At 53.3% G+C, this 25,349-nt stretch overlaps 1 protein-coding gene across 1 annotated transcript in view; it reads left to right on the forward strand.

Annotated features, from left to right (window-relative positions):
- Positions 1–8,366: 8,366 nt before the first annotated feature.
- Positions 8,367–25,349, forward strand: part of DAGLA (diacylglycerol lipase alpha) — a 60,534-nt gene continuing 43,551 nt past the window's right edge. The window contains exon 1 of the mRNA XM_063094193.1: positions 8,367–8,444. The gene's annotated coding sequence lies outside the window, so the exon portion shown is untranslated. The remainder of the gene's footprint in view (positions 8,445–25,349) is intronic.

Below are 25,349 nucleotides of genomic sequence, written 5' to 3' on the forward strand. Positions count from 1 at the left end.
AAGACCTACTCCAAGGTGGTTTGCAAATGCAGGAGCAGCTGAGACTTCAGAGGTCCCAAGGCTCTTCCAGTAGGCAGAGGCAGCACTAACGCAATGTTAGCAGCAAAGAGCAGATCCTTCTAGGATGGTGGTTCTCAGCCTTGGCTGCATGTTGGAATCACCTAGGGAGATTTAAAAATTCCTGATGCCTGAGTCTAAACCCCAGGGATTCTGCTGTAATTGGCCTGAGTCGCAGCCTAGGCAGGTGATTCTAAGGTATTAAGTTGAGAACCAGAGACCTGGCAGAAGGCTGGGGTCTGCTCAGAGGATGAGAGAGGCGGCCAAACGAGTCAGAGGGTGACCAGCTCTGTCCACAGAACAGATAGGCTGTGTCTGGACAGCATGGGACAGGTCCCCAGAAAGGCCTGCTTGGTAGTAAAGCAGGGATCAACCGCACCACCTCCTGAAGCTCCACCCCAACCCCCAGATCAAATCCAGGATTCCCAGTTAAATCTGAATTTCAGATGGACAACAAATAATTTTTAATATTAGTATGTCCCATGCTATCTTTGGGATGTACTTATATCTGTTGTTTATCTGAAACTCAAATTGAATTATATGTTGTTGTTTTATTTGCTAAATGTGGCCACCCTATCCCACCCCACCACTGAACTGGGGGTCAAATGTCCCAGTTTTGGGTCTCACCTCTGATTCTAACATGTTGGTGGCATTGTGCAACTCACTGCACTTCTCTGAGTCTTGGTCACCTCCCCTACTTAAAATATTCCTCCTGCCTCTGGGGCCAGACTGACTGTTTCCAAGGCAGTAAGCATGAGTCAAGAGGTCTCTAGAAAGGCATTAAGCTGTCTATAAAGGCCTTTCTCACTAAGAAATCAGCATTTGTCATGTGAAAGAATGGTTTTCAAGAGTCTTCTTGCCCTGGGGATGCTGAAATGAGACTAAAGCTGGAGGCAGAACTCAGGCCGTCATGACCCTCAGAGTGTGAGTTTTTCTCTCTTCTCCTCTCTCTTTCCTTCCTTCCCCTTCCTCTTCTCACTCTCTGACATCCTTACTGCATCCAGATGACAACTCCCTGTTCCTATCAGACAGGAAGAGTTCATTCCACATTGAGCAAATAGCTATTTTTGGCTGTATTAGTCTGTTTCTATTGCTTATAACATAAATACCTGACACTGGGTAATTTCTAAAAAACAAAAAAACCCCAATATGTTGCTCACAGTTTCAGAGGCTGGGAAGTCCAAAGTCCAGGGAACACATCTGGCCTTGTTGGTGGGAGTGACTCCTCACAGCAAAGCAGAGTGTCACGTGGCAGATGGCAGAAGCAGAGAGAGAGACTAACTTCCTCACTGACTCTCCTTTTACCCTCAGAACCATGCCCATGACCACCATTAAACCATCAGTGGATTAATCCATTTACTAGAGCATGGTCCTCACAATCTAATCACCTCTTCAAGGTCCTTCCTTTCAATTGCCATTATAGGATTTCCCACCCTCTTAAAACTGTCACAGTGAGGGTTAAGATTTTAATACATGGACCTTGGGAGACACAATTCAATTCACAGCATGGGCCTATTATGTGCCAGGCACACAGCCTACTAAGTGCTGAGGATACAAGGGTGGCCCAGTGCCTGCCCACATGGAACTTCTCGTCTGGGGGTGGGGCATGAGGGGACAAAGTTAAATAAACACTAAAATGAAGACCTCGTGCAAACCTTGACAAGCACCCTGAAAGAAAGGAACAGAGTGCATAGAGAATACAGAACAAGGAACCTGACCCAACAGCAAGAAGGCTGGTGTGGCTGGAGTGTGGTGGGTGGGGCAGAGAGTGGCACCAGATGAGGGCAGCCATGTTGGCGGGGCCAGCCTTGCTGGGTGGTGGAGACCATGCGAACAATTTGAGTCTTTAGCCTGTCCGATGGCCAGCAATTCCACTCCTAGGCATACTCCTGTATGCATTTCCTATCATTGGTGGCCTAAAACAAATCTATTATCTATTATCACAGTTCCAAAGGTCAGAAGTCTGAAATGGATCCCGCTGGGCTAAAATCAAGGTGGCAGCAGGGCTGTGTTCCTTATGGAAGCTCAAGGGAAAGGACCCATTTTCTTGCCTTTTTCTGCTCTTAGAGGCTGCCTGTGTTTCTTGGCTCATCTTCAAAGACAGCAATGACTGGTGAAGTCTTTCTCATGCTGCTGTCTCTCTGGTCCTCTCACTCTGCTTCCCTCTTCTACCTGTGAGGATCTTTGTGGTCACATTGGACCCATCTAGATAATCTAGGATAATCTTTCCACTCAAGGTCAGCTGATTAGCAACACATTCATAGGCTCAGAAGACTAGGATGTGGACATCTTTGGGGGGCATTATTCTACCTACCACACTACCCAAGAGAAATATGTACAATGTCCACCAAAAGACTTGTATGAGAATGTTCATAGCAGGCTGTCTTAGTCCCTTCCTGCTGCTATAACAAAATACCTATACTGCGTGATTTATAAATAACAGATATTTGTTTCTAACACTTCTGGAGGCTGGGAAGTCCAAGGTCAAGGGCCAGCAGATTCAGTATCTGGTGAAGGCTCACTCTGTTTCTAAGATGGTGCCTCTTGGCAGAAAGGACTGAAGGGGCTAACTAGTTCCCTCACATCCTTTTATAAGAGCAGAGCCCTCATGGTCTAATCACTTCCCAGGGGCCCCATTTCTTAGTACCATCACCTTGGGGGTTAAGTCCTGACATATGAATTTTGGAGGGACACAAACATTCAAGCCATAGCACAGCCTTATTCATAAGAGCCGCAAACTGGAAAAAGCCCCAATATCCATCAACAGCAGAACAGACTAGCATGTCATGGTACACTCATCAAATGAAATACCAAACATCAATAAAAAAGAATGAGTGACTGATACAATAACACGTATGAATCTCACAGACATATGCTGAGCAAAAGCAGACCCAAAGGAGTACATATCATATGATTCTGTCTATAGGAAGTTCAAGAACAGATAAAACCAATCTATAGCACAGAAGTTCAAACAGTGGTTACTTCTGGGGAGTGGGTATTGACTGTGAAGGACACGAAGAACTGGAAATGTCCTGGATCTTCATCTGGGTGTGTTCACATATGTCGGTCTGCATCAAGCTATATCCTTTACTGTATATGAGTTCCACCTAAGAAATATTAGAGTCTGTATTTTAAGAGCATTGAGAAACCACAACAGGGTTTTAAGCAGTGACATAACATAATCTGATGTTCATTTATAAAAGGTCACTTTATCTATTGGGTGAAAAATAGATGAGCAGTTGCAGTTGACCTGAAGACAGACAAAGATGCCCTGGCCTTGGGTGATGCTAGTGGAAACGGACAGAAGGGAGCGGTGTCAAAGATATTGAGGACGGAGAATCAATAGGAAATGACTTTGGAAACTGTTGGATAGATGAATGGGTGGATGGATAGAAGAGCTGATGGACAGACAGGTGGATGGATGGATGGATATGTGGATGTGTGGATGGGTGGGTGGGCGGGTGAATGGACTGATTGGGTGGATGGATGGGTGGGTAGGAAGATGGGTAGATGGGTAGGTGGGTGAAGAGAAGGGAAGATGGATAAATGGGTGAATGGGTAAATTGGTGGATGGATGAACACCCTTGAGAGGACAGACTCTCTCCTCTGGTTGTTGGTGTCCAGAAAGTGCAGATGAATCACACTAGTCAGTAAGCATGCAGGCTTTCCCCCGAGACATCTGTGTTTACACTCCTATAGCTCCCCAGTGCCCCAAAGAGAAAAACTAGTTACTATAATGCCCATCAGGGAGCAGACACTTACAAATAGGCTGGTTTAATGAGATGCAAGGATCTCCCAATCCTCTGGGCATTACGAGGAAAGTGCTGGTGATACCCACACAAATGGGGAATAAGGCAGGAATGGAAAAACCTCCTAGAATTTTTCCTTGGAAGCCAACAGTCTTCTCTTCCCTATCATCACCAGCACCAATCTCCCATCACTATCACCTCCGCCAGTATCTCCACCACCACCACCACCCATTATGGCCATTACCTCATCGATCTATTGAGACTTTGACTGAAAATTGTGATCACTCAGGCAAAAGATATGGGCTTGTGAGCTCCCCTCTAGAAGGAGGGGACAACTTACCTCTTGGACAGGACCTCAGCCCATCCCAGTGGTGGCTGAACTTTTAATCCCTGGGCTGCCCCCATGTCCAGCCTATCTGCCACTATGATCCACTCCTGTCGTCTCATAGCAGGAGGGACAAAGAGGGCAGGCAGAGCAAAGGTCTGGCAGTACAAGAACAACAGATGCTTTCAGAGGCAAGAAGGTCTGAAATTCTACCAGGAGATGCCTGAGATGATCCGGAGCTGGCTCCAGATGCCCCAAACCCCAACTCACACACATTTTCTAGGCCTTGCGACTGTCTAATTTCTATCCCTGTGGGAGTCTGACAGCTCAGCCTCCAGAGCTTTTCTCTCGCCTCCCTAGGCAGGCTGTGTTTGTGCTATTTGGGTAAACAACATTCCCCTTGATTGTCAGAGGCCAACTTATTTACCTCATGGTAGGACTAAGCATTCCTTCCCACCCACCCCCATCACAGGTACCAGGACTCAGGGTGGGAGCCAGCACCCTACAACACTCAGGGATGGAAGACAGCATCCAAGGGCAGGCAATGATCTCACACCAGCTCCAGGGATCCAACAGCTATGTACTACAAAATCACATTCACGACTTAACCCAGAGGCCTCTCTAGACTTTCTACCTCTGGGAACAAGCTAGGCTAGAGTCATCATGCCCCAGAGCTGTGATTTCATCCTGTTATCCTATACCTTGCATCCAAGCTAAAATATCATCATTGGATCACCCTCGGCCATGAGCAGACACTCTATACTTAAAAACCCTGCATGCTTTGAATTCCCCCCAACTTTTAGCCAGTGTGTTATGTTGACTCTCCCTCACTCAGGCTGTAGGGGCAATGCAGTCAGGACGTGGTGCCCCCGCTCAGGAATTCTGCAGTTGTGTTTCTGCAGGCGACTCTTCCCTACTGCAATCAGTGGCCAAGTCATCCCATTCTGCAGCTGCTGGGAGCTGAGAGTCTGGGGCCGGGCACAGCTGTGCCAGCTGTCGGAGATAGATTACGCTATGAAGCTCAGCCGTGACTCACATTCCAGTAAATGGGAAATGCACAAAAGTTATACGCCGTCTTTGGGGTGCCAAAAATCATCTTGGTTTTGTCTTGCAAGATGTTCAGCTTGCAGAGCGTAGGGCAGACGGAGGGAGGGGGTGGGGAGGAGGCAAGGGGAGCAGATCTGTCTCCAGCCGACTCTGCCTGTCACACACCCTGCATCGCTTCTAATAACAACACTCAGCATTTAATCAGCCCCTTTGTGGAAGCAGACAATGTCACACTCATTAATTAGTTAATCCACACAGCCCCCCTGGGAGGAGAAGCCATGTTATTATCCCCACTGGGACCCAGAGGGAAACTGAGGCCAGAGTGGGAAGTTGGCACTGAGCTGAGGAAGTACAGCCTGGCAGCTGGATCAGGACCAGTCAAGGCTTGTCACCGGTTCTGGGGCCCTCAGGCTTGGCTTCCTCCCCAGCTCCAGTCTGCTCAAACACTGGCGACTCTGTCCAAAGACACTCTGTCAGAATTGGGCCTAAAGGTGCTCAGAGGGGAGGCCAAGCATGGTGTTAGAACAGAGACGGTAGTTGGATCAGCTCAGGCCCCAGAGAGGATGTGTTCTGAACCATCCATCCTTTACAATATGTTTCTTCCAAAATGTCTCAGAACTAACTCTGGGTTTTGATTCTGTGTCTGGTGATTTTAGAACTGAAGGGAGGAATATTTCCACCAGGAGGCACAGTTGTGGTTCTGCTGAGTTGGACACTGGAACTGCCACCTGTCCATTTGGGAATCTTCATCACACACACAGAGAAGAGGTATGGGTGGAACCCAGGGCCACTGTGGGGTACCTCCTATGTCATTGTTCCCAGTGGTAAACGTACCTGGAATCCTGCTGAGATGCTTGTCAGCCAGGATCACCAAAGGCTCAGCCCTTAAGAGTGAAGACCTAGCCCAGTCTATCGGGCAAAGACCCTGACCAAATGAGATACAGGCAGGAGGCAGGCAGAACATGGAACAAGGAGTTAGAGGAAGGAATTCATTGATACCTTCCAGGAGTTTGTGGCCAGTTCCAAAAATAAAGGCTGTGGCCTCTTTCCTTGCTTGTCACTGGAGTTGTTGAAGATTAAATAATTAACTACCCCCTTTTCCCTTTTAAATAGGAATGATCACAATTAAAAACATTTTTCTTATCTTTCCTTTTCCTTTACCCCCAATATTTATAATAGCAGTGCTTGTCAAACTTGAATGAACATACAAATCACCTGGTGATCTTTGTTAACATGCTGAGATTCTTGGACTTGAGAGTCTACATTTCTAACAAGCTCCCAGATGGTGCCAATGCCACCCTTTGAGTAGCAAGAGATCAAAGGATATGTTGTCAGTGGTTAAATTTACCCTTTAATTCAGTTATTACATGCCCAGATGGGATCACTATAGAATATGAGGAGGAACGGACATCACCTTGAAGATCTTGACTAATAGTAGCCTCATGATATCAAGCCTGGAGATGGCTGAACACGGACTTGTTTGGTGAGGGCAACTTTGGATGAGTGAGAAGTATATATGCATGCGTGTCTGGACAGGTGTGTGCACATGGACACCTGTGAGTTTGTGTGCATGGGGCAGCTAAGGGGTGCAATGCAGTAGACAACCTTCAGAGAGGCTGTTCAGGTTCATGATTTCTCCGTCTCTAGGAACTTCTCTCAATATGGAAGAGTAGGCCCACATGTTTATATTATATGACACTTTCTGCCCTGGCCGTAACTGACTGACCATGGCTCAAGCTGGATCAATAAGATTCTTTGTTCTGGGAATCTGGAACTTTGAACCAAGAGACATTAAGACTAGCAGTTTTGATTCTGATTAATTGCAACGATCTAGGAAGAAAGTCTCTAAACTGCTATGCTACTGTCAGTCCTTAAAACCTCCCCTAATCTCTGCCCTTCCTGAGCTTTGGTTGGGGGAGGGTGTTCAGCTCCCCCTTGAATCCCCTGGGGTACCCCACCCAGTATTTGTCCCCACTCCCCATTTCCTTTTTTACCTAAGCCGGAGTTTGTCTTCACAATATCGTAAGTAATACAGAATTCCTCCCAGAAGTGGCTGCTGCTTCAACAGAGGGGACGTCTGCCGTGGACTCACAAGCTCACTTTTAATTAAAATTACCAAATGTCCAGGTAATTTTCGGGCCGAGGTTGTACCTCAACCCCGCTTACACACTCTTCCTTACGCTTCACCTGCGGCCCCCACTTGTACTGAACTGCAGCCATCACCCTGATTTCTTGGGATGACAAGAGGGCCCAGGAAACATTTCAGAGGCATTTCCCCTTTTTGCCTCTTATGAATTTCTGCTCCACCTTGAGATCCAGCTGAGTCATCACAACCTCCAGGCCCATCTTCCACCCCCAAGGCTTGGGCTGTGTCAGCCCCCTGTGCCCCCAGACCACCAGCACCCTGTGTCTCAGACGTCCACCTCCGCGTCCGCCTCCTGCAGGGGGCCGAGCTCCTCGAGGGCAGGGCTTTTCTTTGGGCCCATCCACACCCCCAGCTTAGCACAATGCTCGGCTTACTAGGGGCCCTGCTAAAGAGCAGCTTTCGGGAAGGTGTGTTAAATGACTTACCGCGTGAATGAATGAACGTGTGTGAGGGAGGACGGGCGATTTTCTTCACTTACCAGAAATTCACAATCGACCAAGTGCCCCTTTGGATACCGGGCACGATGCTGGGCACTGTGGGAGGGACAAAGGGAGGACACAAAGGATAAAGATGTGCTCCGACTCCTCAAGGAACGCCCAGTCACCCCGAGGAGGTGGACCCCATCTCTCTTTCCTCCCCCCAAATGAACCAGTTCTCCAGTAATCTTACTTGCTATTTGTCCTCTCCCACGCTAAAACCGGTCACGCGGGGCCTGAAGGAGGGGGACCCAGGCAGCGGCTCCCTTCCCTGCATGCAGCGCCGCCCGTCCAGCCCCTCCCTGCCGCCCACCGAACCCCCGCCGCGGCCGGAGCCCGGCGCCCACCGCCCCCACGCCCGCGGCCCCGCTCCGGCAAAAGGCTCCGCTCACTCGGACCTCGGCGCCGCTCCCCTCCCTGGCGCCAGGGGGCGCTGCCGCCCCACGGCCGTCGCCATGGTCACCGCTGGCGGCGGAGTGGGTTTTACGTAAAGGACGCAGCGTCCCCCGGGGGGCGGAGGCGGCCTTCGCGCCGGCGCCGGCGCCCTGCGGAAGCGGCGTTAGTGAATCGGGGCCTTGGGGAGCCCAGGATGGAGGTGGCGGTCGCGGTGGCGGCGGCGGGCCGAGCCCTGCGGCAGGCGGGAGGTAAGGGGGCCCTCGGGCGCAGCGGGTCGGGTCCCCGGCGCGGGCGCGGTGCGAGTGGCGCGGCGGGCTGGGCAGTGTCCTGGACGCGCGGTGGCCGGCCCGACGGGTCCGCGGGCGGAGGTGCGGCTGCCACGCGCGCCCGTGGCAGGTGTGAGGTCTGTGGAGCCCCTGGCACCGGTGTGGGGATGGTGACACCCGTGGCACGGGCGTGGGCAACGTGGGTTGGGCACAGGCGGCGTGGTTTTCCTGGCACGGGTGTCAGAAAGCTCACCCCCACCTTGGTGTGGTGGTGGCCGCCCAGGTGTGAGGAGGGTGCAGCCCTCTGTGCAAGTAGGTGATGGGCGCAGCAGTCCGACTGGTTCTGGGGTGGGTGGGCAGCTCCAGCGGGTATGGTGATGCCCCCCGAAAGGGTGTAAGAAAGTACTGCCATTGCTTGGGTGTTGGGATGGTTCTGGCCTTGGGCTTGGCGTGGTCCTGGGTGATGGCACTGGGGGCTTGAAGAATCGGTGTCCTCATTATGACTGGAGTTCCAGGAGTGACTGTGAGCAATGGCCTTGGCACAGCATGGTGCTGGGGGCTGCCTGGCACTGTGAGGGGAGAATCTGTGGCCCTCAGACCCTGGTGGATGGGAAGGGCAAGTGCCCATTCTCCCCCCGTGGCGGAGATGAGGGGCACTGCTCCTGTCACGGGGCCCAGCTTTAATGTCTGTTGGGCACATTGGACTAAGGAGGGCAGAAGGCTGGAGGAAGATTGGCGTACTTTATAATGGACACAAAAGAGAGAGGCCAGGAGACACTCTTCCACGAGGGCCCTGATGGTGACCCAGACAGAGACCTGTGCAGGGACTAGCATTGTCCTGGGCTCATGAATTCGTCCAGCTTTGGGGAAGAAGGGAGAGGTGGATGGTTCTCAGTGGTGATCACTGTCCCGGAACATGTCATGAGAAGCATGCAGTGCTGAGAGGTGACCCAGGTCAGCAGGCCAGGGAGCAGTATGGTGCACACCTATCTGTAGTTGCCCGGCCCTGCCTTTTTCTTGGGTTGATGGGTTGGTTCCAGGGTATCTGGGAGTTGCCTCTCTTCTCTGCTGCTGGGAGGCCTTTGGGTCCAGAGGATCGTTTGGGGGATGCTTGAAAGATGATTCTGCAGCCGTGGGGAGTGTACTAGGATTACATCTGCCCTCACCCGTGCTGTGGGAAGCTTTGGGTGAGGGTCTCACTCAGCATCACATAGCGTTCTACTTCACAGAGGGGTGATTTCCAGACTCCCAGGAAGTCTTAAGAGATCTTCAGGTCTTTGTGGATCTTGAGGCAGTGGGATCAGGGGTAGAAGAATAAAAGAGGTGAGCTTGGGCTGGGTCTGGAGAAGGCATTTAAGGGTCCAAAGAAATGATGTTGAGTGTATTGGAGTCCAGGGTGGCAGGTGGTAACTAATTTGACGAGGTAGGTGGCTTGGAGATACTGCCAAGTTCCCTAAAGCTGGAGTATTGTCTAGTGCATTTGGAGCCAGATAACTTGAATTCCAGTCTTGGCTGTGTGACCTTGAGCAGGTGACTTTACCTCTCAGAGGCTGGTGGTCGTAAAGAGTGAAAGTATATGGTGCCCATGGAAACCATTTGTAAACATCAAAAGGCTGTACAAAGGTCAGGGATTCTCATCCAGGTAAAGAGGCCAGGGCAGAAGGCAGGAGCATAGGAAATGCAGGCATGGAATGTGATTGGGGAGGAAGGGAGCCGGAAGGTCGAAGGCCTGTCACAGGGAATTAGAGGCCAAGTGTACATGCTCCTGGTGGGGGAAAAGTGGGATCTGTTGACACCGTGAGTCAGCTGCTGAGCTGGAACCAGGCCCCAGGTCTCCTGAGGATGGTCCCAAGCGTGGCCACAGCGACTATGGATTCTTGCAGGAGTGGCCCAAGCAGCAGGAAGTCCTTTGCTTGGGCTGCAGACGTGCCTCATCCTCTGGGTAGGTCTGGGAGGTGTCTGTGGCTGACAGATCTAGGGTACCTGCGTGGGAGGGAGACTTGGGAAGTGTGTATTTTCTCTTGAGAATTTCCTTTGGCTCCGGATTCTGAGAATGGGGGTGGGGAGCCGTCACATCAGCATTTTGGGGGCTGTGGCCTGAAGAAAGTGGGTCAGAGTGTCCAAAGAACGGGCTCAGGGCTGGGTGGTCCTGAGAGGGAAGTTAAGGCTGAATGGCAGAGGGACTGAGGGCAGTGGGGGATGCCCTCAGACACATGGGGCAAGGAAAAGAGGCAGTAGGCACCCTCAGGAGGTACTCAAGGGCAGACGGGTGTGGCATGAATTCTTCAGGACATCTCCTGATATGGCTCCACTTCTGGCTGAAGGGCCTTCCCAGGTGGAGAGGAGGAGGGTGGCTGCTTTTTGCCTTTTGCTTTTCTTAGAGCCTAGTTCCTGACAGCTGGCTGCAGAGTCTGAGTTACAGACCACCACGGCTGGGAGGCTTGGTGCTGGAAGGCCTGTTTCTGTCGAACTCAAACCCGCTTCTCGAGCATTCCATGTGGGTGTCTGCCATAGCCAGCAAACCATTTCACAAATTTGCTCCCTGTGGCAGCAAGTTTTTGCCCTGCATCCAGGCTGCAGTGTCAAGCCATGTGGGTAGAAGGAGGACCCAGTCCTGCCAGGCCCAGTGTGGTGAGCTGACTTTTCCATGCTGGGAGACTCACCCTGTCCCAGTGGCTGCTACCTGGACATTGCCTGGCATGGAGAGTGCTTCCTTGATCACTCCCAGGGTGGTCTCAGGGTCGTGTGAGGTCCAGCCCACATGCTCCCTGCCACTCCTTTATACCTCCCTGAGGAGTTGCTTGGCACTTCAGCTTCTGCCTGGAAAGCTCTAAGCGCAGGAAGCCTCCAGCCTGCCTCCTGTGAATATTCAGTGTTCACGTCCCCCCAGCTCACCCTCCACACCTCCGCCTGTTTGTTCTGATTTGTGGCTCAGCCTTATGGTTTAGGGCTCCAGGAGCCCTTTTCAGCCACCCCTTGCCATCTGCTTGGGACGCTGGGACTCTGCACAGCAGAGCTGGGTGGGAAGCAGGGCAGATCGGAAGAGGCTAAGAGGAGGAGTTGGCCCTTGTTCTCCAAGAGCAGAGCTGAGCTTTCTTCCCAGTCCTTGGGGTTGAGGCAGTAGGAGCCCAGCCAGGTTACCACCCCTTGCCATCGTGCCCAGATGCTGATTTTGAGCAGATTCCAGCTGAGGTAGGGGCTGGTAACATAAGAGTGGATGTGGAGGGCAAACGGCTCTCTGGAGCTCTCTGGAGCTGAGAACTGTGGTTCTCAGTCCTATTCCCATTTTCTTTGTCCATCTTTTTCCAGAAGTTGCTTTACTCAGCTCCTGGCAACCTCTCCTTCCTCAGCTGCCCCATAAATCATGGTGCCCGGCTGCTCTGCTTCAGGGGTGCCAGGGAATCAGGCATCTCTGGCCAGGGGATGCTGGATCAGGGCTGAGAGCACCAGCTAGATGGCTGCAGCTGAAGGCACAGCCTGTCGGTGGAAGCCCCTCTCCCCAGGACCAGAGGGGGACCTCAGCATTTAATCACCTGTTGGCCCAGCACTCCATCTGAGTTCAATTTCTCACTGGAATAGCTTTACATTACACTCCAGTGGACTGGGCAAATAGCGCTGGGGGAAATATCAATGAGCGTGTGATCAGAGGAAGATAAATCTTTTAGAACTGTGGAGTCCAGGCCATTGCAGGATGTGGTTACTTCCCCAGTGGGCAGGGCTGGAAACTGTTTATCTTGATTTTCTTATTCATTTCTGATACCGTCTTGGGCTGGGCTTGATCTTTCTGGGTGGGATGGGCAAGTGTGTGAGTATAAGCGCGGAAGACCCAGGATACTGCTTTATTGGTGGGGACCTCTTTGCCCCTGAGGAAGGAGTCCAGGGAGATGACGTGGAAGGGATCAGTGTGATTGCAGATGAGGGTGTTGTTTTCACAGGGTGCTTGGCAGGAATGCCCAAGTCCTCTAGCAGATTGTGGTTGAGATGAGCAGGGATGGAGCTGCCCGGGGAGTGCACGCGTGTGCAGCCGTGTGTGCCCGTAAGCGTTTCTGTGGGAAGTAAGGGCTGAGGGGGTGTGGAGTGCCTGGTGGAGTGGGAACTGTGGGCTCCCGTGCCTGGCTGGCCTGGTGTCAGTGGGTGTGTGGAGCGGGGCGTTGCTGGGCTCCTCACAGCAGGAGAGAAGAGTGGGAGCCGAGGAGGCTGCCTTCTAGCTTTGGGAGGGTGGGTTTAATATCGCATGTTTTGATTCTCATGAGAGGAGCCTCCCGCTTTCTCAGTATTCCTTAGAAGGAAGGCCAGGCTGGATGTGGCTCTCAGATGCCCATTTGCACACTACCCAGGGGGGCGTCTCACACACACCTGCTTCCACACCCCTCCTCAAGCCACCTGGAAGTCAGATGGGGACAGTCCACCCGGATGACAGAAGATAGCACCCTAGCCCATGGGTGGTATGACTTGAGGCCCTGAGCCAAACAGATCCAGATTCCAATCCTGCTACTTCTCTGCACCTCAGTTCCCTTATCTATAAGATGGGGACGGTAAAGCCTACCATGTGGCAGGATTGTAAGAATTCTACCATGTAATGCCTGGCGGGTAGAGAGATCATGATGAAAGCAAGCACTCAACATGTTTTTGCAGCCAGAGTCTTTTCCATAGAAAAGTGGTTACATCATGGCCTGCATATATTAATTAGCACCGGGGAAGATGTAACAGATCCCATTACTTAATAAGAGCAAGTTAGCTCCACCCTACCCTTGGGATGGACAGACTCTTGCATATCTGTCAACAGTACCATACACAAGAATCATATCTTAGCCCTGGAGAATGTTTCTACTTGGATTCAGTTGATAGTTATTTCTTGATCACCTACCATGGGTTGGGGTCAGTGAGGGCCATGAAGATGAATTGCACATACCAGTACCTGTAATATAAGGTGTAGATTCTGCCCTCAAGGTGCTCAAAATCTATTGAGAAAATACAATCAATTTCTAGAAGTGCATGTCCCCAGAGGTCAAAGGAGAGAGAGTGACTTGAACTGGGGAGATCAGAGGAGGGTCGGGTGGTGATGGCCTTTCACCTGGGCCCTGCAGACGGGTAAGAGTGAACACAGGAGGGTGGGAGCAGAGGGAAGGGCAGCGGCAAGGGGATGGGGCTGGGAAGATGAGCCACTGCCCATTTGTTGTCTGGCTTGAGCACAAGGTGCATGAAGCAGAAGTGGTGAATGCTAGGGTTGAAGATGTGAGTTGGAGCTGGGTCCTGAGAGCCACGGCCACAGGGCCGAAGGTTTGGTCTGGAGTCTGGGAAACATGAGCAGTCACTGAAATGTGCTGTACAAGGGTGTAGGGGCTGGCACCGCCTTCCAGGAAGAGGCAGCAGGGGCGGGCAGTGCCCAGGTGCAGAAGGCTTGAACCGGGGCAGTGGCCACCTTGGGGAGGAAAGAGGAGAGACCAAGTCTGACCTATTATGGAGGGGGGCAGAAGCCCTGAGATTTGTCACTTTGGTCAGTAGGAGGTGGGCATGGGGAAGGGGCCAGTGGCAGGGCCCGGAATTGGAGCTGGGCCTCGGAAGCCCATTCTGGGATGTGATTCCCACACTTGATTTTCAGCTGGTTTGACTCTTGTTGGAACCAGGCTGGGAGTGTGAGCAGGAGGCTTTCAGGGATTCCCATGAGGCTGTTCGTGCTGCCCGAGAGGCTGTTCTTTCTGAGGACCCACTGAGGGGTTCCAGTGTTCCTCACACTTATTTACAGGCGTCTGATCATTTTCTCACCAGATTACCCCTTGAAATTTCGCCTGCCTGAGTTCAGCCCAGGAGGTTACTATTCTGGGAAGTTTCATCAAAACCCTTTCAATGTTTGAGAGTTCTCTGAGCTGGGGGGTGGGTGGGAGGAGAACAGGGCCTGTCTTCTCCTGTGTTTTGAGGGCTGCTCCTGAGAATGGATTATTACACCTGGAGATGTTCCTGGCCACAGAGCCTGCAGGTGTCAGGTACGGCCTCAGCTGTGCAAGGTGAGGCAGGATGCTGCTTCTAATTCATCCCGAATAGGCCCCTTGTCAGTCTCTCCTGGAGCCATTTAATTAATTTATGATTGATGTTCCTGGACTTACTTGAGATTTATTTATTATTGATGTCCTTTCATTATGTACACACACCCTGCACCTCCCAGCTGGTGGCTGCTCCTGATGGGCAGGCCACACACATGGCCACACACATGGCGGGGGGCAGGCTCCCTGGGGCTACACCTCTTTCACCCCAGGGGCAGAGTCCCACACTTGGCTTTTGTCAAACCCTTTCAGATTTGGGTGTTGAGGGTACCAGAGCATGTCTCCAGGAGGCTTTGCTCAGCCACAAAAGAACAGTAATAGTAACAATGTTTCCATTTTGTGAATGTGGAGGAACTGAACCCAACACATCTTATAGGGAGGATCTCATTTACTCCTTGCAACGAACCCTCTCCACTTCCCTGTCCCTCTAACCCCATTTTACAGGAGGCTTAGAGAGGCTAAGTCACCTGCTCAAGGACACACAGCATTTTGTGGGGATCTGGGGTTTGAATCCAGGATGGATTTGTTTCGGTGTCCCTCTCCATGCCCTACCTGTCCTTCAGGCCCGGCACAAGCCCAACTCCTCATGAAGTCTTTCTTCGTGCTCCCTGAACTCTAGGGCTGACTTATCTAAAACAGCACCGGTGTCCCTCTGAGGGTACGTGTGTTGCTCCCCTCACTAATCATAACCTCATTGAAGAATGATGATGGTGGCAGGGTGACATTCACTGAGCACAGATGCCAGGGACTGTGCTAGGCACTTTTCATACCTTGTCTCATTTGCTTCTCGTAACCACCCCAAGAAGCAGGTGGTATTAACCCATTTTGTAAATGAGGTTTAGAAACACGCTCAAGGACACTCAGCTAATAGGTGGCAGGGCCAGGATTTGGATCATAGCAGCCTTGATACACAGGGAGCTTGTCCGATTCTTCCTGGTAATTCCCTTCTCTCTCCATCTTGGGATTTATTTACCAAATATTTCCTTTGCCAGAGGGACCAGGAGTGCCACTCACATGGGATGGGTGATCTTAGAGATAGCAAGGATTGTAGAAAGTGCTGGGCCTGGATTCTTCCATTCCTGGCTCCACTGGGCAACTTTGGATGAGCCACTTATCTGTTCTGAGCCTCAGTTGCCCCATTTGTATAATAGCAACAATGATATTTATCCTCTTTCCTTCACTGGCTGTTGCCATGTTCAAAGGCGATGCCTGATGAGAAAGGACTTTGGGAAAGACATTGTGTTAACCAAGAATTAGAATTGCTGTGTATGAGATTCAGGAGCTGGCATGAAAGCCAGGAATGCTTAAGCCTGGCACATAAGCCCAGGTTAAGGCATCTGCACCCTCTGAGCCACCCCAGAGAGGCAGATGAATTCTGTGGCTTGCCAGCTGCCAAGAACTTGCTCAAGGACCCTGTGTGGCAAGGAGAGGGGTGGGAAGGCCCTAGGGTGGGTGCCAGGCCCTGGTCTGGTATCCTAGCTGGCCAAGCAGTGCCTGGGTCCCTGGAGGCAGTCTCTCCCACCCTGGGTCCCTGGGTTGTGTGGAAGTGCAGGGCCCACAGGGGGTTCTGGGCCCTCCTTCCCCTCTCGTCTCCCATGTGCAGCCTAACTAGGTCGATTCAGGCTGGGTTTAGTGAGGAAAGAGAATTCAGCTTGCCAAGCAGCCACTGGGACCTCCCCTCACCCTTCAAAACATGCAGAAAGCCTGGTGAAGAGGTGAGCCCTGCGTCTGTTCCGGAAAGCAGTGAGACCGCCACTCTCTCCATGGCAGGGTTCCCAGGGCGTTGGCTAGGAATCCTCGGCTTTCTCATCAGCTCTACTCTGAGCGTGTCTCAGTGCCCAGCTGGGACTGAGGAAGACAACACGTGCTGCTAGGTCCTCCCCCAACCCCCTCTCCCTGCCCTCCCTTTCCCCGGGCCATGGAGAAGGGCAGAGCCCTTGGACTCATGGGTGGGGGCGGGGCATGCCTGGCACTGCTCATCGGAAATCTGTGGCTGGGCTGCCGTTAGGTTCTGTTTCATTTCCCAAGTTTCCGCCTTCTGCAGGCCGGGATTACATCAGGCTTCCCTGGCACGCCCTTTAGCCAACTCTCACTCCATCCAAGCTCCTCCACTGCCCTGGGACAGCTGCACCACTGCAGTTTCGGGGCAGGCTGCAGAAGGGCTGGGAAGCCCTGGACCAGTGGCTGAAGGGACTGTCCTGGCCTTTTTAGTCTCAGCTGCAGGAGCTGGTAACCCCCAGCACCCTACCTCCCAGTTAGCAGCTGCCCACTTCACGCACTCAGGATGGCCTGGTCTCCAAGACCTGCCACTGTTAGTGCCTTTGATTATCCATTTCTGATTCCTTCTCCCCCCTCTCTTCAAGTTCAGCACAGCATAGGTCTTCGAAGATGGGCTTTAGCATAAAGACAGAGCTTCATGGGAGTCCACCACTGCTTGGACAGGTCATTTGAGTTCTCTGAACTTCAGTGTCCGCATCTCTCACGTGGGGGCTCTAATGGAATATGGCACATTGGGATCAAACGAAATACCACATAGGAATTTCTGCCCAGTGCTAAGAACATCACAGGTCCTCGATAAATGTTAACTGCTGTTAGGAATTGTCATGATGATTTCTCTTGATTGTTCTCCCTCAGCCCAGGCCTGTGCTAAGGCTGAGAGGACCCTCCCTTTCCCAACTCTGGCTCCTCTGCAGCCAGGCGACCCTGCACCTCTCCTGCCACTGCAGGGCTTCACTCCCCTGCAGTGTCCGGCCGCTTCTCAAAGCTGGCATCTCATCCTGTTCCCGCCCAACCCTCTCCGAGGCCTGCCTTCCCAGCCTCCCCAGCCCCCAGTTCCTTTTGGTTCCTCTCCTGTTTTGGTTTCCTTCCTTTTGGCGCCTCTTCCATCCGCTGCCTTTTCTTTGTCCAACTTTTCCTCTCCTGAGGCCTTTGGGGGAAGCCAGTTTTTTCCTCAGAGACTCTCTGAGTCTCCCTGTACAAAGCCCTCCAGCCCCTTCAGCTGCCCTTGGGCTGTGGGACAATGGCCTGTCCGTCAGATTTTGCATCCCGAGAGTGGGGGTCATGACTTGGCCTCACAGCCAAGAGCACCATCAGCTTCGAAAAATCCAGAGTTCTGTCGTGTCCTCTGTAGCCCGGGGAGCCTGTCCAGTGACTGGGGATGGAGGCCAGCTCTTTCAGAGGGGAGCTGGGCTGGTGGCAGTGGTGCACCCAGCCTACCAGGACCGCAAAGCCCCAGCTGAGGCTTGAGATTCCAGGCACAGCAAATCCTCCTCAGTTACAAGGACAGGAAGAAGGAGAAGGCCAGACTCAGCCCCAGGGTTCCTGGGAGCCAGAGCACCAGCTGGATCTGGAGTCTCTTTCCTCCTGGGAACTTAAGGAATTTTTCTCAAGAGTTTGTGTTAGTTTCGTACCTTTGACAAGAATTTGGTCTTCCTCTGACACCTTCCCTGGAACTGGAGCCAGACTCAGGAGCAGAGACTAGTTTTGCCACTTGAAATTTCCCATCTACCCATTCATTCAAGGACATTTATCATGCACCTACTGCTTGCTAAACTTTGTGCCTGGAGCTAGGAGTAATAAAAGCTACCACCTCGGCTTCAGGGCGTTCCCAGGTTAGTGACTGACATAAACAGACATTACAACTCTAACAACAGCAGCCATAACAAACACCTCCTAGCCAGACCTGGTTCTAAGTGCTTTATGTGTAGGAATGCATGTAATGAAAACCCACCCCTCCAGACTGGGTGCTCAGGACAGTCCCACGTAGCCCTAGGAGGGGGGCACTTGAGTTTCACAGCAGAGTTATGGGTCAAGGACCTGGCTTCCTTGGAGAGTTGAGGGACTCTGCTAGAGGCCATGGGTTTGCAGTGGCTACTGGGACTCAAGACCTGTCTGTCTGGCCCCTGCTCTCTCGTGTTCTTTCTTGTTCTCACCACCTCTCATCAGGTTTGGGGACCCTGTGAGCCACAGGAAGACCAGGTTTCTACAAAAGGAAGGCCCCCTCTGGCCATCCTATTGCTAAGAAGACCAGCCTTCTGCACTCCCAGGAAGCCCTTGCTGTTTTCACGTGTGGGTCCTTCTGTGGCTTCCAGCCACTTTGTCACTCGTGCTTCCCAGCCTCCAACCTCTCAGACCCCACACCTTGTCAGGCTTGGCAGGTGGCTTTCAGGCTCATGCAGGATGGTTCCTCTCACCCCACATGCTCCCTGCCAGTACTGCGGAGCTGTTCCAGATTGTTCTCCTTGTTGCCTGCCTGCTATACCATACAGTTTAAAAAACAGTCTGATGCAGGGCCCTGGGCACCTCAGAAGCTGCCTTCTCCATTTCTTAGCCCCTTTAGAGAGCCTGACCCCCTCCCTTCCCCAGGTGAGCCCCATTCAGCAGGCTTCCGGCAGCGGTAACTAAGCCGGGCGCTCAGCCCACCACCTGCTCAGTACTTTATAAAAGTTTAACATTAATGGTGTAATGAACTCCCATCATAAAGCAGCTGGAGCAGTGCATCCTGGGATGTATAAATTATAGGAGCCTCTGAAGTTGTAATTGGAAATGGCAGCAACTGGAAGGTTGAAAGAGGCCGACTTCATTGGGCTGAGCCCAGCTATTCTCTACTTCCTTTCAAAAGGCACACAGAACTGAGTCTGGCTGTGAAGAAAGAATGTCCTCAGACCAAACTGAGCTCCTGGTTCCTCCGCCCCAGTTCCCATTTCCTGCTTCTGACTGCGTCTGCAGGGCCTGCAGGCTTTGGAGGTGGGATCCCCCCTCCTGGCCCTGTGCTCTGGCTCCGTGCCCGCAGACGGAGTGGTTTGGGAGGGAATGAACATGGATGTGGGGGCAGCTGACGGGTTAAACTCCAGCCCCAGGTCCCCAGGGAGGGCTTCAGAGCAGTTGGTTTACTGGACTTCCCCACATCTCCATAGTCTCATCTGTAAAGTGGGGAGAGTGAACTTACCTTGTGGAGTGGTTTGTGGGGATTGAACAGGATGCAGGGGGGGCTATTATGTGGGGTTAAGAGCTCAGGCTAGAGCTAGATGGTCTAGCTTCTGGTTGCAGCCCCTGCTGTTGGTGGTTGTGAGTCCTTAACCAAGTCACTTAGTCTCTCAGCTGCAGTTTCCACCATTGGGGGAAATAATTGGCCTCTGAAGAGTGTTTGGAGGATGACGTGGGTGACACTCGCTTGTCAGGGACTCAGCATAGTGCTTCCTTCATGGGCACACAGATCACCTGGGGAGCTTGCTAATGCAGATTCCAGTCCAGGATGGATGGGCCCAGATCGGCGCTTCTAACAAGCTCCTAGTGATGCTGCTGGCTCGTGGGCCATACCTTGAGTTACGAGGGCATAGTGTTTGACCCATTGTGAATGTTTAATAAGTGCTCACTGTGATTATCCATCCAGGCAAAAAGTGCCTGACACCTGCACTTGCCCAGTACCTGCACAGGTATGCACATGGATTTTGCTCAGTGCTCCTGAGTGTGGCTCATGAGCCAGCAGCAGCAGCAGCACCTGGAAACAGGTTAGAAATGAGGAATCTCAGTGCCCCTTCTCCCCACCTCCATCAGAACGTCTGGGACTGGAGCCCGGGAAGCTGTGGTGTAACCAGCTCTGGAAGTGCTGCTTCTGCACGCGTGAGGAAAAGCCCTGGTTGGGGCTGATCCTCACGAGCAGGGTTTCTCCGAGGGCAGGTAGGTTAACTCCAGCATCAGAATCTCCTGGAGTGGGCCCTGGTGGAACTTGCTAAAGATATAGGTTCCTGGGCCCCACCTCAGACTTAATTCAGAATTGCTGGGTGGGGCCTGGGAATCTGCTTTCATTGATCTCCATGCCCATTCAAGTTTGAGAGTCACTGGGAATCACTCAGTTCCTGAGAGCTGGGGGGAAGGGCAGGAACCCCATTCCCTACCCCCATCCCCTTGTGCATAAAGCTTTGCCTCTGCAGGGGAGATTGAGCACTAGATCAGGAGTCAGGAGCCCAGCTCCAGCACAGTCCTGCCACCAAAGCACGGTTCCCCAGAGCTGTTCTGCCTGGGCCCAGCTGAACGAAGAGGTAGACAACCTAATGTCCACCAGTAGGGAACTGGATGATTAAACACGTGGATCATGTACATGGACCTCTCTGCAATAATGAGGAAGGATGGTGCTAAAAAGATGCTTAACGAAGAGAAATGTTCACCTTCTTTAGTTCAGTGGAAAAAAGTGGTAGGTACAGGATGATACCATTTTTGGACAGAAGAGAAAGAAAGACTAGAGGATGTTAATAGTTAATAATTTTCCTAGAGGGATCCTGGGTGATTTCTGTTTCTTCTTTTTGTTTTGTATTTAATATAGAGAACAGGCATTTTGTAATAAGAAGGAAAAAATAGGCAGAGATAACCATGTCTAGTCCAGGGTCCTCAGGTCATAGAGAGCTTGCCCTGCCTGAGACTCATGGCCTCCCCAGCCAGTGGCCTCCCAGACTCCCAGGACCATGCTCTTCCCTCTCAACTCTCAGCTCCCCTGCTGGGATGACCTTCACCATAGCCCCCTCACCTCTAGGCTAGGCCTGAGGCTCCCAGGCCTGGTGTCCCAGTCCTTCACGGTGTTTCTCGGCCTTTTTACTTCCTTTCTGCTTTGAGTCTTCCCTGGTATTGGCAAGTATACCCTGTGTGGTCTACAAAGAGGAAAGAGTGGGGAGGGGAGAACTGAGAGATGGAAGTCCTGCAGCTTGCAAGCCTCTGGGGCAGAGTTCAGTTTTCATCAAGGTGTCGCTTTGGCAACTAAACCTAAATTCTAGAGTCTAGGCACATAGGATGTGCTAAGAAAGTAATGGTTGAATGAATGAAGCTTGGAAAGCAGTCAAGGACAGGACAAAGGCGCAAAGCTGTGTGATCTCGGGCTTAAGGTCCTCATCCCTATGATTCAGGGAGTCAGGGAGACTTGAACTCTGATTTCTCCAGGCCCTTTCAGCTCCGATCTTCTGGGGACTCACGTGCCTTCCCACCCCTGTTACCTTGCCTGGTTTTCTAAGCAGTTTCTGCTGCCTAAGTAGACTTACCCTATCTGTTCCAGCTGCCCAGTGAGAGTTTGTGCTTAAGTGGCCTCTCAAGGAAGGGCCTTCCAGGCAGGGCTTGAGCAGGGACAGTACTGTCCCTGACAGCCAGGCCTCCATGCCAGTTGCAGGAAGAAGGGAGATTGGTGGTTCTGAGATACTGATCCCTCTGATTGCAGAGGGCTCAGGGGTACCTGAGTGTGTGTGGACCTAATACTGACCTCCCAGGAACCCCGTGTAGCCTCTGTGCTGGCAGCCCCGGTCAGGTGTCTGCCTTTCATCCTCTCCTGGCCAACGCTGCCTTTATCCAAGGGCCCCCTGCCAGGCTTTGTGTCTGAGACCCCATTTCCATCAGCCCCCAGCAGCTCTGAGTCCCTCTGGCCCTTTGAGCTGCTATTTTCCATTGAGCAGCTCAGTGTGGAGGGAGGGTGGGAGAAATCCACTCAAGCTATTTGTTTTAAAAGACATTTAAGTAAACCCATGGGATCTGTGTGGTCACATATTTTCAGTCTTCTTTCAAAGTAATGGATGTGTTTCTGGATCTCTCTCACCACCACTTCCCTGCCTGGGACATGCAAGAGGCCAGGGTTTCAGGAAGACCAAGGTGCCAGGAGGCCAAGCCAGGGCTGGCAGATCAATGCTGGAGAGGGGCTGGAGAAACCTGAATCTGAGCGTCTATCTCCCTGGCCTGTGGTAACACTAGGCATGTGTGTCCACCCGGGATGTCAGGGAAGTGGCCTCATAGCTCTGTCTGTATACTCTTGGGCATGTTTTTGTTGGCCTTTGCCAGTGACCCAGAGGCAGGAGTCAGGAGCTCCTGGGATGTTCAGCAGAGGCCTGCAAGGGCAGTGGTGGGTAGGCTGGCCTCTCTGCTAGTGGGAACCCGGCCCTGCACAAGGTGCATCCTCCTCGCAGGCTCGGGGGAGCTTTTGTGTATGGGGTGGGAGGAGGGGGGAGAGGAGAGCTTCCCCTCTCTTTCTGCTCAACCCTCAGCCTCCTTTAGGAAACCTCCTCTGTCTGCCTGGGGCTGAGCAGTGGCTCCTGCCCTGGGGTAGCTTGACACTCACTGGCCTGCCCCACGTTTTCTTGTTATTTTGCACCATGAGCTCCTTGAGGATGGGGCTTGGCATCTTCATATTCATGTCCCCAGAAGCTCCGAGTGCAACTGACGCCTCATCTGGGAGCTCTCAGAATCTCTGTCCGCTCTCCTCCCCCACCCTGCCCAGGCAGTGAGCGGAGTATGCTGGGAACTTCACCCACTCAACTCACCTAAACCGCCCAGAAGGTGGCCCTACCTACCAGGTGTCAGGCTGCGGGGGACTGGAGTAATGGGGGTGCAGGGATGTCCCCCGGAGACAGATCCAGCCTCTGATCTCACTGGCTCCCTCTCCTACACCCTCAGGCAGGCGGCAGCAGTGAGGGGGCTGCTAATGCCAACCGGTCTGGCGGGTTTGTGGGGACCTGGCCCCAGGCGGCTCTCCAGGGACAGGATGTCCTGCTGTGAGGAAGCTTTGTGCCTGTCTTTCTCTTCTTCCTGGTTGGTTCTCTCCTGGCCTTGCTCTCTTCTCTGCCCCCTCCTTTCTCCTGGCCTGGCCTGGGTCCTCTCTCCATCCTGCCCTTCTTGGGGTTCAGGGCAGCATACTGTGGGGTGATGGGCTCAGGCAGAACAAAAGCCCTGCCTGAGAAACAGGGCCCCTCAGGAATGAGACGGGGTGTCCATGCCACCGCCCTGTGAGACCCTGGGGGTACTGAGGCCCCGAAAAGCAGGATACCCAGAGGCTGGGGTGATAGGCACCAGGTAGGAGCTGGCAGGGGCCTGGAGACCACTGTCCCACCTCTCCCCCACTGTTGTGCCAAGGATGAGGGCCCAGAGGCCCAGAGAGGGCAGCCATGTGCCTAGGGCTCCCCCGCACAGTGACTCCTCCTGGTCCCCACTGCCAGGCTCCCCTCTCAGGGAGCAGGAAATGGAGGTGGGGGAACCCGAGTGTTCCTCTCACCCTCTGCGGGAGGGGCTGGGTGCCCTATTCCGTAGGTGTCAGCGGAACTGTCACCAGTGGTGGGCGCTGGTGCTGGGATTTCCCTGGCTGACTCACCCTCGGCCTGGCTGTGCCTCAGCCTAGGCAGGAGTCGTTTGTGAAAGTGTCTGGGTAGCGACTCACAAGGAGTCCCGAGCCGGGCAAGGGGGCCCCAGTCAGGCTGTGGGCAGGGCCCCATGGAGCTCCCAGGCCCCCCTCCAGCCCCACTGCCCTCAGGCTGCCTCCCCACCCCTTGGCAGACCCTGAGGCCCAGCTGTCCTTCAAGCCCACCATGCCCACTCCCAGCCAGGGGCCTGAGTGCACTACAGGGCTGCTCCCTGGAAGATCCCCCCGAGAGAAATGTCCTCCCTCCCCTTCCTGTGCCAGCAGAGGCAAGAGAATAGGAGGCTATTGATTCCCTGATCTCTAGGGCAAGAGGCACTTCACAGACAGGCTGACTGGGCAGGGGACTGTGAAAGACAGGAAGCAGGGTCAGGACAGTGACCCGCCGGGGTCCAAGGACCCCTTGAAGAAAAGGGGAAAACGATAGACTCTCCCCCTTGTCTCGATGCTGTTTCTGGGGCCCAAGGTCCTGGAGCACATCTTCAGACCCGCCAGGCCCCCTTGGCAGGGAGCAGGCTGTAGCAGGCTCTATTCGTGGGCCGACAGTGTCACAATGACGGTGTGGGGGTCTGGGGGAGGATGGCTCGTGAGCATGCCCTCGGGGGTGGTGGCAGCAGAGCTGCGTGGGGCGAGCTGGGGAGGGGGTGGGATGGGTTGTGCAGATCTGGTGACTGGTGGCAAAGTCCCCACATTCCTGTTGCCAGCAGCGAGGAGGGTCGCTCCCTGACCTCTCTGGGCTGGAAAAGCAGGGGATGGTAACCTCTGGGGCCAGGCTGCCAGGGCTGAGGGCACAGGGGGACATTCCGCACCCTGGTATGGTTGGATCTTGGCGGCAGACTTCACAGCCCCCACACGCCCACCCGGCAGGGGAGAAATGCAGTGGTTTCTGTTAGCCGGGTGCCATGAGGAGCTCCGTGTCTCTGATGAGCAGGGTTTCTGACCACCTGCAAGCCTGTCTGGGGCAGGCGCAGGGCAGGGTGGCCTGGGGAAGGAATGTGGCTGGTAGGCCCAGCCCTGCCTGGCCTCCTAAGCCAAGAGTGCAGGGTTGGCCCTGGCCGGCTCTCTTCTGGCCCACTCTGCACCAGGAGTACTGCGGCTTGAGCAGGCATCGTGCACAGCTGGGCTGGGGGCCTGGCCCAAACTGCGATGGCCCTCAAGGCAGGGCTAGCACCACCTCAGCCCTCTAAGGGCAGTTGTCTTTAAAGGAATGTGTCAACTCACTTGGGGAAATAGCCCTGTGAGGCAGGCCAGGTGGTGCTGAGGACAAGAGGACAGAGGCCAGCCCTGCACAGGAGCACACCAAAGCCCTGGGAGCCTGGCCTGCTGCTGACCTTGGTGTGGCCTGGAGAAGGTCTCTGCATCCTTGCCCCTCACCTTCCATCCACAAATAAGTCTGTGTGACTCAGTGGCTCAGAAGGTTCCTTCCCACCCAGATGTCCTCCTGTTCTTTATTACTCACAGCTTTAGAGAGCAATGAAGGTCCCAGGACCTTCTCCTGATGGGCCTCAGATAGCCAGGTGCCACTGTGGTGAGGAGCAGGGTTGGCCCCTTCTGGACCCACCATTTCCTCAACCCCTGGGAGTGGCAGGGCGAAGTGAGATGATGGCTAGAGGTTCTCAGTACAGGGCCTCCAGCAGGTAGTTGAACTAATATGGAATAGCTGGTCTGATTGCCCTTATTGTCCTG

The sequence above is a fragment of the Cynocephalus volans genome, chromosome 4 (genome assembly GCF_027409185.1).
Source record: "Cynocephalus volans isolate mCynVol1 chromosome 4, mCynVol1.pri, whole genome shotgun sequence".
Classification (NCBI taxonomy): domain Eukaryota; kingdom Metazoa; phylum Chordata; class Mammalia; order Dermoptera; family Cynocephalidae; genus Cynocephalus; species Cynocephalus volans.